The sequence below is a fragment of the Apium graveolens genome, chromosome 10 (genome assembly GCF_009905375.1).
Source record: "Apium graveolens cultivar Ventura chromosome 10, ASM990537v1, whole genome shotgun sequence".
In the NCBI taxonomy this organism is placed as follows: Eukaryota; Viridiplantae; Streptophyta; class Magnoliopsida; order Apiales; family Apiaceae; genus Apium; species Apium graveolens.
In genome coordinates, this window is record NC_133656.1 from 189,252,328 (window position 1) to 189,266,651 (window position 14,324).

At 33.6% G+C, this 14,324-nt stretch overlaps 2 long non-coding RNA genes across 2 annotated transcripts; one reads left to right on the forward strand and one right to left on the reverse strand.

Annotated features, from left to right (window-relative positions):
• Positions 1 to 3,820: 3,820 nt before the first annotated feature.
• On the reverse strand, positions 3,821 to 4,404 carry LOC141692312 (uncharacterized). Its single transcript, XR_012562799.1, has 3 exons — positions 4,310 to 4,404; positions 4,017 to 4,102; positions 3,821 to 3,891 (listed from the first exon to the last, which is right to left on the reverse strand). It is a non-coding gene; the product is annotated as an uncharacterized LOC141692312 (long non-coding RNA).
• Positions 4,405 to 4,680: 276 nt separating this feature from the next.
• On the forward strand, positions 4,681 to 12,726 carry LOC141692546 (uncharacterized). Its single transcript, XR_012562844.1, has 3 exons — positions 4,681 to 4,860; positions 5,727 to 5,801; positions 12,448 to 12,726. It is a non-coding gene; the product is annotated as an uncharacterized LOC141692546 (long non-coding RNA).
• Positions 12,727 to 14,324: the final 1,598 nt, after the last annotated feature.

The window sequence follows — 14,324 nt, forward strand, 5'->3', positions numbered from 1 at the left end:
AGCTGCTGTCAATAGGATGCCTTCTCAAGCTGGTGAGCCATCTGAAGAATTTGAAGTAAATTCTAATGATGATGACTCTGTTTCTTTGGATGGAAGCATGAACTTAGGGGGAGATGAAGGCCCAAGTTCTGTTCCAAATTTACCTGAATGGGCATGGACAAAGGAATCTATACCAGGACAATTTGGTGTATCTTTGGTCAAGTAGGTTATGGCTATTCAAAAGGCCCTTCAGGAAACTTCAGATGCTGGTACCAAGGCTATTCTTCAAGCTCACCTAGACTCTCTACATCTCATGAAGATACAACAATTAAGACAGAATCTGAGTGTGGATGAACTCAAAAAGGATATAGCTGACTTGAAGACCTACAATTCTGAGAAGCTGGATCCAGTCATGCCATATGGTACCATGCAGGATCTATTACTGAGACTGAGGAGATAATCAGATTCTGAAAAGAAGCTGGCCAAGCTGGAAGATAGAGTTCAAGTTATTGAGAATTCAGTGGCTACCCTTCTTCAAAATCAACAGTCTCAGACAAATCTTCTCATGCAACTAGCTAAAGCACAAGGCCTAACTCCTCAACTTGATGATAACAAAAAGGGGGAGAGAGAACCAAGTGAGGGGGAGAAAGGACCAAGTGAGGGGGATAAACTTCAAGTTCAAATCAGCAAAGTAATTGTACCTTCAATTACTGTCTCTAAGCCACCAGTTGCAGATGGTATAGATCTAATTAAAGCATCAGCAGCAAATTTGAAAGTTGCTGAGAAAGGAAAGTTGAGTTTGATCAACTGGGATAAGATTGATGAGGAGATACAGAAAAAGTTTGAACTTGTCAAGGAGCCAGTTAAGTCAGCCATCCATCACTCTCAAGTCAAGCAAATCAGTGTGAATGAGATGAGCATGAATTATTTGGTAAGAGGACAATCTTCCTGCATCAAGTCTACAAAGGCTGAAATAATTCTTAAACCAAGGTCAAACTATCCAAAATCATCTTTGAAGAACCCCTTGGACACTGTGTATGAGACACCCAAGCCTGATGAGAAGAAACTTCTGTCAAGATCAATTGTCTTCTATAAAGATCCAGCTGATTCAGCTTCAAAAAGGAGAATTGCTAAGATATTCAGAAATGGAAAGGAAATTTGTGTGGTAGCTGGACATCCACAATTTGCTCAATCAAAGAGAGAAGAAAAAAGCCAGATTAAAGCAGGAAAAGAAGCAAGCTGCTCTAGATGCAAAGAAGACTAAACAAAAGAAAGAGCAGATTGCTATCTTGGCCAAGCTACAGGCTGTGAATTCATCTCAACAAATTCCCTCGCAACCGTCTGAAGCTGCTGAATCAAAGAAGAAAATTGAAGAACAGAAGAAATCTCCAAGAAAGAAAGAATTGGCTAGAAGAACAAAAAGGAAACTGGATATTGTTGACAAAGAATTGGAAGATCAATTTCCTAAGGTATCCACACCAGCTACAACTCAAGCATCAAAGCCCTCTGTGGTATTTGAAGATATAAGGGTGGTGGATCCCTACAGGAATATTCATGGTGAACCTATTGTGCCCAAGGATGAGCCAATAGAGTGGGATAAAATACCAATTCCTGACTTCAGTTTACTAATCCTTAGCAAGCCAAAAAGGACAAAGTCAAGGGCAGTCAAGAAAGTGAAGTTGTCACCTCTCAAATCCAAATCAGTAATTAAAGCTCAACCCAAAGTCAACAGGGGAGACTACTTGTACTTGTGTGACATCAAGAAATTTTCTGATCTAAACCTCTATCTGGATGAACTAGATGAAGTGAGGGGAATTGATGCATACAGAAACCTAACTGAAAGGTTAGTGTTCAAGTACAAAGGAGGAAAGGAGATTGTGTGGCCACTTCACAGGATTCTTCAAGAAAGCCAAGCTGTACTGATTAAAGTTTATTCATCCTTCAAGAAGAACGTTGGGTTCAATGTAACTGCAAGAAGACTAGTATTGAAGAAGATTGAAGAACTAAGGAGTATTAGAGCTAAAGATGCACTCCCAAAGACTCTAATCATCCCATACACAGGGAGAAGAGTGCATCTAAGGCCCTACTGGCTGATGGAGTTCATAGATGATAAATGTGTGAGAAGATTCTTCAGGTTAGAAGATCAATTGAGTATCTCTAGCAATGAGACTCTCTTGGAAATGCAAGAAAAGCTAGATCTCTCAGAATCTGATGAACTGGAATTCCACAGGCAGCTCCAAAATCAGATTGATGAAAACAACAGGAAGCTTGGAAGAAGATCCAGACCTTCAAGAAACTAGAAAAATCTGCTCAGGCTAGAGGAGCATCTTGAAATGACTGTGAGCCAAATTTTGTACATTTTGATTATCTGAAGCACTTTCAGTATTATCTACTTATCTTTAAAGCTATATGTTTAGGATGTTTTGTTATCATCAAGTATCTCTTAATTTATGGCTATAATTCCAGTAGACATAAATTGGGGGAGATTGTTGTGCATATGTTGTGTACTTGATGATTTCATAAACAAAACATCTAAGTAGATTTTACTTAGTGAAATAATGTAGCACTCGACGGATAAGAATTATAGTCCCGACGGATAACTCATTATAGTCCCGACGGATGTTAACTTATTATCCATCGAGTGAGTAGATTATGTAATAATGAGTCTGTAGCACAGTTCTGTATACATCTTTGTATAGATTCTGTAGTAGCCTATAAGTCATGTTGACTTTAACTAGATATGCAGAATAGGTTGATTAATTGTATATAAATGATGTCTTGTAATTCTGCATAAGTGAAATGAAGTCAAGTGCCAAAATAGCTACCGACGGATGATTAACAAAGCCATCGACGGATGATCAAATGACTATCAACGGATGTTTAATATAGCAGTCGACAGATGATCAATGAAGCCATCAACGGATGTTCAGAAAGTTGACGGATGATCATATATCCAACGGATATTCATAAAGTCCAACGGATGATCATATAAAGAATTCAAACAGCAGTTGAACAGTGAAAACTGAGCAAAGCCGTCGAGATGTATACAAATCTACTGTGGAAGCCCATTAACTGGGTAATAGAGGACGAAAAGTAGCAAAGCTTAAGATTGATAGTTTTTATATCTATTCAGTCTTTTTGACTTTGTAATCTTGGTAATATATAAACCAAGAACGTAGCAAATAAAGATAACAACATAGCTGAGATACAAAAACAGAGAAATCTTTGTAAGCAGAATCCTTAGCATTTCCCTGTATTCTCAGTAGTTCAATTTGTAAGCAGCTGTGAGTATTCTTGCACATAGAGTCCTCTCGATATATAATATATATCTCTGGTGAAATTGTTTAAATCCACCAAAAAGTTTTTAAAGACTCCTGTTTTTAATTACTTATGTTTTGATTCAATTAAGTTTCTATTCCGCATTGTGCTAATCAAAACACTTATATCTATATTCGAGTTGAACGCTTTTATTTCGAGAAAAAGGTTTAAGAATTCCATTCAACCCCCCTTTTGTAATTCTTGCTATATTGTTAAGGGACTAACAGAATCAGTATGTACTCTCAAATGAACACATCTATGCATACAAATAAAATGAATTGAATACTAAAAAACCATAGCCGTACCTTGTTCATAAATTCCTCAATAGAATTATATCGTGAGTTTGAACCATCGCTAATTGTCTGACTACTTATAGGCTAATTTGCGAGCAGGCAATGAGATTTCGGTTACTGATTAAATTTTGAAACCGGTGAAATCACTGAACTACCAAGCCAAAAATTACTGTAAGAAAGGACGTTAGTCGCACTTAGTCTGACTATGTGAAATCTCCGGTCTCACAACCTCCTCGCTCGCCAATTCGATCTCATTTCAATGTGTTTCTTCTTATCGTTTCATTTCAAATCCAATCAAAACCTAAACACGAAACAATTACACACACACGGAAAAATCTAAAATCCCAAAATCATCAAATAATCATCTTATTCGAGACGATATACATATAATATTGGGGGAAAAATAATGTAAAAGTTGGTTCTGACCATCTGAGCAAAGCCCCCTGAGCAAAGCCACTTTAGCTGTCTGACATCTTCCTTTATTTAGATATATAGATATCTTATGCCCTGTCCTGCAATAACTCAATAGAGAGCTAAAAATAAATACCAAATGACACTTAATATAGTGAACATATACAGAAAAAAAGGAAGGAAGCAGGGATTAATTCAAGAACATAAAACCAAAAAAATAAAAAACTACGGGTGAAAGACAGAGTAATTCAAGCAGATTTGGAAGACAAAAAGGGGTTTGGAGCACAAAACTGAATTTATAGGATTACCTGTTGATTCCCTTTGAAGTAATTAACTGATTGCCGATTGATTTTCCCTAAGTTTGTTGATTTTCTCAGTAATTATCGCGCAGTTTAAAAAAGACTATGAATGAAAGAAAATAAAGAAATGGATGAGGACGTGAAATCCTCACAAATCAGATTTAACATAACTTGAGCGATGCCACGTCACTCGCCCGAGATTATCCTTTATATAAATATATAGATATATAGATTTGTACTTTTGATATTACATTATTATTTAACATTTTTTATTTTGTTTAATAATTTATTATACATTTAATTTTAAAATTGATTTGTAGTTAATTTATCACAAAATAAATTGTAATTTTTATTTTCAGGTATTGTCAATTGTCCAATCTCTACATCATTACCGAACATCATCGTTTATACTATGTAGGCGGCTAGAGTTCAGACACAGAACAAAAGAACGAAACTTTTACGATCATACCCTCGTGTCTCTCGATCCCCAATTCTAAATCCACAAATATTTACTCCTCTTTTCATCCATCATTTCCAAATTCCAATATTGAATGATGTTGGTAAGCTTTGTCTCTCTGTCTTTTATACATTTATGTGTGTATGTATGTCTCTATAGGTTGAGAAAGATCATGGTAATTATCTTGAGATGGGTTATTCTAGATGTTTGTGCTTAGCCCATTTACATACGTAAAATGAAAGATTCTTGGACTAATATGATTTTCAATTGATGGGAATCTAGACTAATTGGATGTTAAAGTTTCTTGATTTTTACACAATTTTCTCTTTTTATTTATCTTGGAAGTTTTGTTTTGTTGTTTTGTTGTTTTTTTTGGTTTTTATGTGTTGTGAAAATTGAGTTTTTGAGTTTTCTGATGTAAAAGTTGAGAACTTTGAATGACTGGGGTTGTTAAAATTGTTTTCTGATTGTTAAATGAAATACCGGATCTTTTGGTGTTGGAGTTTGGATCTTTTGGTGTTGGAGTTTGGAAGTTTGACTGTCTTGATGTAAAAATTTAAACTTTGAAGGACTAAATATGCTATTTTAATGGAAGGATAGGGTCACAATGGGATTGATTTCTTCATACAAGCATAGTCGTTGGATTCTAATTCTTTACAAAGTTAGTGTAAGCTATTTTGTAGTGAAACTTGAGAACTTAAAAACAACAAAAAACTAAATTATGTTATGGTATTGAGAACCTCTTATCTATACAATGAAAATTCTACTCTTATCTATACAATGAAAATTCTTACTCGGACAAAGAAACAAAGTGTATACAGGAAAGAAACAACTCAGTAGCTGTAGGTATGATTTCTTTAAAAATTATAGCATTGGGATGTTCAATCTATCGGAGTGGTATAGGCTTCTGTACTTTTACCTGTGTGTTGGTTTTGTGCTCGCTCATTCTTACCTATTTGTCCCGTGCAGAGTTTGGGAATTGTTGTGCTGAAGATAAGAAGGAATTGCCTAGAATAAATGGAGAAAATAAACCTACTTTCAAAGGTATGTGCTTATCTTTACCAGCTGACATCGTAATACAATTGATTCTTTTAGAAACGATGATGTGTATGCCAAAAGTTACATGCTTTGAGTGCTCATAATCCTTCAAACATTGAAGATTGTTTTCCACTGATCTCAAAATTTGGAAAATAAATGTTTTACTTGTTTGATGTGAGCTTAGGCTTATAAATCCTGTAGGAGGACTGTAGTTTTGTAGTTAATAATGAGATGGAATACGAGTTTTGATTTGAATCAGCTTTTAATGCATTTTAATATGTTGTCTAGAAAGGTGTTTTGGTGACAGCTGAGACAAGTTATAATTTGCTGATACAGTAGTGTATTTTATAATCCATGATTTTGGGCATAGATGCTTTTGCCTATGTATTTGTAACCATAACTGGTGCAGGATCTTAAACTTCTGCATAAACAACATTATGGAAAAATGTTCTCTACAAATACCACTTTCATGTTCCTTATAATATGTGCAAGAAAGTTAAAGGATTATATAATCTGGGAGAGAGGTAGTTATGACTTACAGGAAGAGTAGTTTTATATGTAATTCTAGTATATTTTTAGTATTAATAATTATGACGTTAAAGTTTTTTTTTTGAAATTAGAAGCTCCAAGCTTAGCACAAGAAGATGAAGGAAAAAATTAGCAATTTAAACGTTGCTAAGATATTAAGCACAAGGGTAAAATTGTTACATTGATACTAAACAACAAGGGCTTAACAGAGTATAAAAGTAATGATTGCCAGAGTAGATAGTAACAATATTGTTGTTTGTGAGGGTTTACTCATATTTTTAACAAACCATCTGGTTAGTCGTCTGCGCATCCTCTTCTGAGTTGTCCCATTGTGTTCTACTTGGTGAGATTTGCATCATCATCTTTAAAGCACTGTTTTTTTTGAAGGCACATATGTCATAGCCAGTATCTGCAGCCAACATTCATATAAGCTAATTTAATGACATAGAATCTCTATTAAAATTGCTCTGTTGTATCAAGGAGCTCATGATTATCACATTTAATCGTTAGAGGGCCTAATAAATGACTTAGTCTTTAATATTTAGAAACAGATTAAGATGTAATACCAAAAGGCGTGTTAGCCTCCCGTCGCAAGAAAAAATTACTACTCAGCTAAGATGTTTAGCAAGGAAGAAAAAGGAGGTATGGAGTTGGGTAAAAGATGTGAACAAAAATGACCTTGAGCTGGAGTCTTTACAGGGACATGTTGATCGACAAGTGAATAGTCAGATAATGGTGTAATATATAGTTAAAGACTGACATAAAATTAATAGTTGTTTTCCAAGCGATAATATTGTATATAAATGAGCTCTAGATCAGAAGCAGAACTGATAAGATATAAATAGGTGAACTGTGAAGCAGAGTCATGGAACGGTGCTATGCAATTAAGAATGCGGGAGCAGAATGTTAAATTATTTACTATGATACTGAGGCTTACACTCACCACGGTCATGTAATGTAAGCTATGATAGTTTCCGCGAAAATTATGTTGACCAAGGTTTCTTTTAAACTACTTATAGACTGACACATATTATTCCTAATGCTAATTGTAAGTATAATTTAAAATCAGGGAAAAATACATTGGTATTGTTGTTCTACTTTTTATTTATATTATTGACTTACCTAGCTAACTCTTGCTGGTGCTGGCTGAGTTGATTTTCCTATTCCATCTCAACTGGAAGTAAAACTCTGGCCTAATGTCACTATTATATTGGCCTCGATTAATTGTTACACCAAGACAGGGTAGCTAATATTATCTTCTCTTACGCTACAAGATGCTAATGGCGGAGCGTTGCTAAAGCTAAAGAGTAAAATACCTTATTCCCAACACATTTGTAACAGTTCTAATTAGGCAAGGTTTGTTTTTTAACAATTACCCTATTGTGGAATATCACAAGCTAATTCACATATGATTCTTACAGTGGAAAGCTTGTTGATACTTGTTTGTCACAAGTTAATAAGTAGAGTAAGATGTGTGTATCTATCTATCAGGATAGGGATGTTTTGGCATATATCGCGAACTTGTCGATACTTGCAAGTCAAATTAAGGGGAGAAATTAAAAAAAAATCACAAAGAAAGGTGAATAGGCTGAGTAAGGTTCTAATATATGTTGTAGTTTAAGGGTGAAATTCTCTGTGCTATCATGATGTAGAGATTGGTCACGTAATGAGGTAAATACATAACAATTAAAAAATCATTAGTAGACACAAACTTTATACTTGTTAGTCGTGAATGAATAGGCTAGGTAAGATTCCAATTTGTGTTGCAATTGTAAGGCCTAATATCTCTATGCTGTCATATAATATAGGGATCAGTAGCATATTGAAGTGAATACAAAAGAATAAAAAATCACAGACAACTTAAAAACAGGGGTATACCAGCCTGTCCAGAACTTGACATCTTTGAGAAGCTTCTAGATTCTTCTTTTGAAGCTATCCTGTGGATAAAATGTCAAATCTTAAACATTCTCATACTTTTAGTTTATTAAAAGGTACTGCAGAACTAGTGTATTTTAGGCAATAACAAAAAAAATTATATTTTCGAATTCATAATGTGTTTATTACCTCCGTCTCGTGTTGTTCGACTACAAACTCTGTGAAGTCAAATTGAGTTTCAGGATAATTCAACATGTTGTTGGAGCTATCAAACAAGATTCCAATTTCTGCAAAATATACCTTTCCGGCTACCTTTCTTCTGTATGTTGTTAAGACTTTTTTACCTACTCTTCTGCTCATATCATTTTGGAACTTCTCGCAACAGAACTTACCCGCTATGTACCCCTCCTCTTTGATTATGTCAATCAACTTGCATTTACCATCATCGTAAAAAAATTGACTTGCCAGTTCTATTGCTTTGATCCAATAGGTATACTCCATATATCCATGTTTGCAGATTTCATGCAACTATATAGCTTTCAAGTTCGTTGTATGATCAATGCTTATCCAGTGTGTTTCCATTTTGGATATAATGTCAGGGTAGTCCACACCAAGCTGCTTTAAGAGCTGCAAAATTATGTTGTAATGTATTATCTTTATTATAAATTTATTTTAAGAAGGTTTTACCATCATATATTAATATATGAATACTGTATGACAAGTCAAGATTACTCACCTCAACAGCAATTGGCATATTGCGTGCAATTTCTTCTTCTTCATTTATTATATGAACTACCTCGCCATTTACTAGGTGAGCAGGCCATACTCCATGCACGGTCAAATTGTTGAGCTGAAGTTTTCCCTCTTTGTAAGAGTAGCAACAACTTAACCTCAATTCATATACTACACAAAATGAACAATCATAATTAAGGATTTAAGGTATAAGATATATATTCAGAGATATAAAACTATGACCAAACTGACCTGCTATGATGTGTCTTTAAGATGTTTAGAATGCGGTGAGACTTATGAGTAATGTTACAATTTTCCAGTCAAATTAACAACTTAAAATTAGTCAATGATATTAAGACAAGTCAATTTAAAGTCGCAAGTTATTATTTGACAAATAGACGAGACAAGTGAATTTATGTCCTGTTTGATAGTAGTGCATGGCCTCTATATGTGTACACTACATATTTGGTAAAATGATTGAATTTAGGTTATGTTACGAAACACGCTTCTCTTAAAAAAAACTAGCGGAGTAAATTTTTAAGTTAAGCTAATTACTCAATCTGGACCAATGGCGAAACAATGATAATTAATTATTAATAATTTAAAATATTAATTATTTCATCTTGTAACATAAGACCGTAGTGATCTGGTCCTAGGAGTCCTTTCTAAATAATCCTTTTATATCCGTTGATTTGATCTGAATGTTTACTTCCAGATATGCTTTACTTAAGTTTCCGAATACTGAATTGTAAAGATCAATCATCAACTCTTTTTTTACATTCCTAATATGTATTTAAACTTTACAAATGATACTGACCCTTGTCTTTTGAAAGGTCTTTGACAAGTCCTTGGATTTTCCCATTGTCCAAATTAATCTCCAAGTCCACAGCTGCGTCTTCTGCCACCTTCTCTCGACTAAATCTTCCGTCATAATATCTGAACTCAAGCAATACCATTTATATTAGATGTAACATAAATTTTCAGTTTTTTAACCTCAATTAATCTGACAGGATATATCTACAGTTAGGAACATTATGTAGCATTTTATATTTATGTGAATGTATGATCCTTGCTTGATCATGATTTGGTTTACGAAATTCATTGTAGCAGTTTGTTTAGTTTATTAAATGGAATGGTCATGACATGATAAAAATACATTCTCTCTGCATGGAGTGAAGCAAAATTGTACATAATTTCTGTCTTTTCGGTAGTGAAAGTAGAGGATGATCAACGACGACATAAAATGACAATCAGATTAGACGCTTAAATTAGGCTATAGCTTAATTAGCCTACTACAGTATGGGTTTAACCGTTTAATTGAGAAAACTAAAATAGGCCTGTTCCCTTTTACTTCAGAACTCTTGATGTATGTTCTTCCCGTGTATGAAGTCTTGATTTCCTTTTTTTTGTTAACCTGAAAATTACATTGAATTTTATATTTAATTATATGATATGTATCTATACATACACACACACACATACATAAGTAAAGAAATGGTGTTATAGTATTAATTTAATTTTATGTTATTTATAATCAAAGATCCTATTTTACAATTAATTGTAAATTGTAATCATTGAAAATGATTCTAAAGTTGTAAAATAATGACTATTAATGCATGCTGTATTAATATAAAGTTACCGACTAATTGATATAATGTAAAATTAAGTGTCCAACTTAATTGAGGGATTTTGACATATATATGAATGAATCACATAATGGATAGTCAGGTTATATATCTAAACAAATAAGTAACTGTAATAGATTTGGAAATATATGAAGTATAAAGTAATATTTGGCTTAAAGTATGAGTAGTTCATCTTGAGTCATGCTTACCTATCATGGTATGCTTTACTATTATCAATATACTACATGATTTTAAATATGAACTGAAATGATTTTTTGGTTATAAATTACCTTATTAATAATCCGTTTGAAAGATGCTTATTATAAGACGGAGAAGGTACTGATAGTAAGTGGGAAAAATTGATTTGTAATTTCAATATAATTTAAAAAGAATATTAGAAACATCTTTGTTTCACAGTCTGAACCAAAAAAAGAAGTAAATAATCAATTATTAGGTTTACAAAACAGATGCTGAAACTTATATCATGATTTCCTCAAACAAAGAAAAATCGAAGATGGTATTATTAGCAAGGGGTTAACTGCTAATTTCTTAGTGGGATTCTAATGGATATTAGAAAAATAATTTATAGCTGTATTTTGCAATTTCCAATAGGATTTTTGTCACATATTTTTTGATCACTATTGTATAGCTTTTACTTTTTATCACTACGTTTCCTTTTAAGCAAATACTCAAAGAAGTAATTAGACATAAAAAGATAAACCTTAAAGAACAATACTGAATGTCTACTGCCAAAATTAGGCTTACATATAGATGTAAAAGCTGCCATGTTAATAATCATCCGGATTTCTGATTGTCATTCTTAGATACAATTTTTTATGGGGCCATTTTGTGTGAATCACCTATGTAAGTTGATGATATAGGTTGTTACTAAGATTACCAAGTGTTTGAATTATTGAATAATGTTCAAGAATGATATATATAAATACCTGGTAAGATCTCGGCAATAGTTTCTTATTTTTGAATCCACGTCATCCACTTGTTTTTTAAGACTTCGGAGCATTTTATTAACCTGAATTGTAATAGAGATGAGTTGATGCACATTTTAACTGGTGCAAACAGCACATTAAATCTCGTTGCATCTTTATTCAGATGTTCAATTAAGTTGGTGTTAGAAGCTTACAATATCTTTTATTCGTGAAGGAGCTACATCATTGACATTTACTTCTGTGTCATTCTCCTCTGGGGCAGCTTTATAAGACTTTCCACTCCCTGTTTCACCATCTGCTACAGCCTCTTTTTTCCCATCACTGGATTCACAGTTGTAAACATTTATCTGAAAAAAATACAGAGAACCCTTTCATTAGCAATGATCTCAGACGTCTTAAGAATAGATTTGCAAGTTAGAGTGCCTCAGAATTATCAAAATTCATGGATTCAACTATGTTAGAACCAGAAGAAAGTACTTGCATGAACACATGTGATGAAAGTACATGCTTACCCATGCTGAAGCCAGTGTTGAAGTTGCAAAATTACGGCCGAGCTTAGTTACATTCACTTTTTCTTGTTTCATTGGAATACTCACCACATCAGATTGCTCAACTTTGAGTATATTATTTTGCTTTGCATTTTCCTCCTGTGGAAATACAATCAAAATGAAAGTGTAGGTCAGGATGCTGTGTGAGCAATGGTAAAAAGTATAGTATTAATAATTATGATTATTATTACTATAATGTGGCTTATGTCATGTGTCATATATCTGTGCAAAATATAACCTAAATATCTTAATTAAGTACAATACGAATTCTTCGTTGTTGATATATAGTTAAGTATATTTTTGATTTGCTTATGCCCCTGTCATAAATTTCGAGTTCACTTTTTTCCGAAATTAATCTATAGCGTCACCTAATTTGTTTTTGTTTGTTTTTCTGCAGAATAGATTCACGGATATAATCACGGTGGTGCGTTTATTCTACGATGAAATGAGGCATGGTTGAGTAGATTTACGGTGTCAACCGTGTTGCAGTGATAGGATTGCCTATAATAGTTTAATTATTTGATTGCTTCTTACTATGGAACATTTTCTTGTGGTGAGAATATAGTTAGTGATGATTATAGGTATAGGTATCAATAATCTCCATTAATCAATAGATTGAACAGTTCCAAACAGTCTTATTATGCCAATGGAAACATATGCAAATGCAGTTTAACGAGTCCAATGATCAATAATTGCTATCAGTAAAAACTAGAAAGTATAAGGAGCACAAAAGATATAATACAACCAACTCAGTACTCAAGATGGGGGATCGTGCAAAAGCCATCTCCCGTAATGCAAGAACATGCCGTCCAGAAACCAAACGCCGAGCTCGAAACGCCATTTACCTACATAAAGACCAAAAATAACCTACACACATGACATTACAAACACAAACGCGCGAAACCATAGTCACAGTGAATAAATCAAAACAAAATTGACATGAATAGACACACATTACAATTTCAACATAACATATATTTCACCATACTCAAACCACCAATGTATACATATTGCAAATCAATGAAACCGTAACTGCAAAACATAATTGAGATGAACACACACACAGAATTACAATTTCAACACAAGATTGAATTTCACATGAGTCAAGTGACGTGTAATATGCCAATTGTAATTTCAAGCGAAGGAAGAGTTATAATTGAAACGATTTGCACGTAATTCACATTACAAACACAAACGCGCGAAACCGTAATCGCAACGAATCAATGAAAACACACAGCGCATTACAATTTTAACACAATATTGATTTGTGTGATCTGGAGCAGAGGAAGAGTTATTATTGAGACGATTACTTGTGTTGCGCATAAACACATTACAAACACATACGCACGAAATCGTAATCGCAATCGCGACGAAACAATGATTTAGATGATGAATACATACATAACATTACAATTTCAACAGAATCTAGATGATGAATACATGCATAACATTACAATTTCAACACAAAATAGAATTCACCTGAATCAGGTGACGTAGGATACGTAAATTGTGATTTCGAGTGAAGAAAGAGTAATTATTGAGACGATTACCTGTCTTTTTGCGCGCACGATGATTTACATTTACGTGTAACTGTATGAACACCGAAACTCTAAGTTATGTGTATGTGTGCGTAAGTATGTGTGTGTATGCATGCGAAACCGTAATCACAAGGAATCAATCAAACAAGTTAAGATGAATACACACATTACAGTATCAACACAAAATGGAAGAGAAATTCACCTGAATCAGATGAGAATCAAATGGTGTAGGATACGCAGCAAAGTGTAATTGCAAACCAAGGAAGAGTGATGATAGAGACGATGACTTGTTTAGCAAGATGATTTACATATACGTATAAATGTTTTTTACCGAAACCCTTATTGTGTGTGTGTATATGTGTATGTAGCTGAGTAGGGAGTGAGGGGGTGAAGGTGATCATGAAAATGGAGTCGCTCTGTGGGGCCACCTAGGGGCGCGAGTTCTGTTGTGGTTATTTCCCTCCCCTCAGAGAGTACTAACAGAATTCGTTAAAAATTTAAATTAATTAGGGACATATTTTTATTTGTATATTTCAATAAAAAAGGTCCAAGTGTATCCTTACATTAAAAAAGGGTAAAAATTACTAGATATCCAATTTTAATAGATGCGTATTTAATTTATTTTTTCACTTAATTTTTTTTACAATACAAATATTTTTTTATTTCATATAAAAATAACAAACTTACTTCCATATATAAAATAACATAAATAGTTTTAGTTAGAACTATACGCGGC